Source organism: Pteropus medius, unplaced genomic scaffold, assembly GCF_902729225.1.
Source record: "Pteropus medius unplaced genomic scaffold, Ma_sr-lr_union100, whole genome shotgun sequence".
Classification (NCBI taxonomy): Eukaryota; Metazoa; Chordata; class Mammalia; order Chiroptera; family Pteropodidae; genus Pteropus; species Pteropus medius.
The window spans coordinates 4,678,245-4,679,113 of NW_024349505.1; positions in this window are offsets into that span (position 1 = coordinate 4,678,245).

Genomic DNA, 869 nt, shown 5'->3' on the forward strand with positions numbered 1-869 from the left:
TCTTGTCTATTTTGTATCTTTAATTCTTGGAAGTGGTATTCTAATAGGATCTATTTTACTGTGGAATCTTAGGTACTTGTTTCTTCAAATGTTGGTTGAACCTGGCTTCATCTATTATGTGGTTCATGGCACAGACTTCAGCGTATGTGTACACAGAAAATGCTACATTTTACTTAGTCCTTACATTGAGATTACTTAATATTTTCTGTATTTTGTGAAGTTATTCCCATTATTATTGTAAACAAAACAGGAAGAAAAAGTTCACAAAGCTGTAAAATTACTGATTTTGATGTTTTGTGTGAGGAGTGCATCCTTTTTGGCTAATATCTCAGGTCATTGTAACTGAGCAAGCTTCTTCAGTGGCTCTTTGGAGAATACAAGAGACTTTTAGATATGTGATAACCCCAAAAGAATGGCAAGGAGACAGGCTGTTAGGAAATGAGCATTAGCATGGATCTGGGGAGCCAAAAGTAAGTAGTCTATAAGAAAACAGAAATGTTGAAAAAATAGAATTATTTTTTACAGGTATTGTGACATACTGTAGTAGTTTATTATCATCATCGTCAATTACATATGAATCAATATCATTGATTCGATATAAAACTAAAAAATATTTGTAAACTTATAAATCTCACATGTCTGAACTTTTTAGATCTAGGAATTACTATAGAAACTTTAGTATTAAGTAGCTGTGGATAGTAGAGATGATAAGGAAGACAGATACAGACAAGTAAAAGGGAAGTAATGCTTGAAAGAATTCGTTAGGCTGTACAGAAGCTTTAGGGTTATAAGAGAAGGACCAGTACCCTAAGAAGAGAAAAACAAGGAAAAAGGAAATATTTATTTTATTGGCAGTTGGATATAATTGA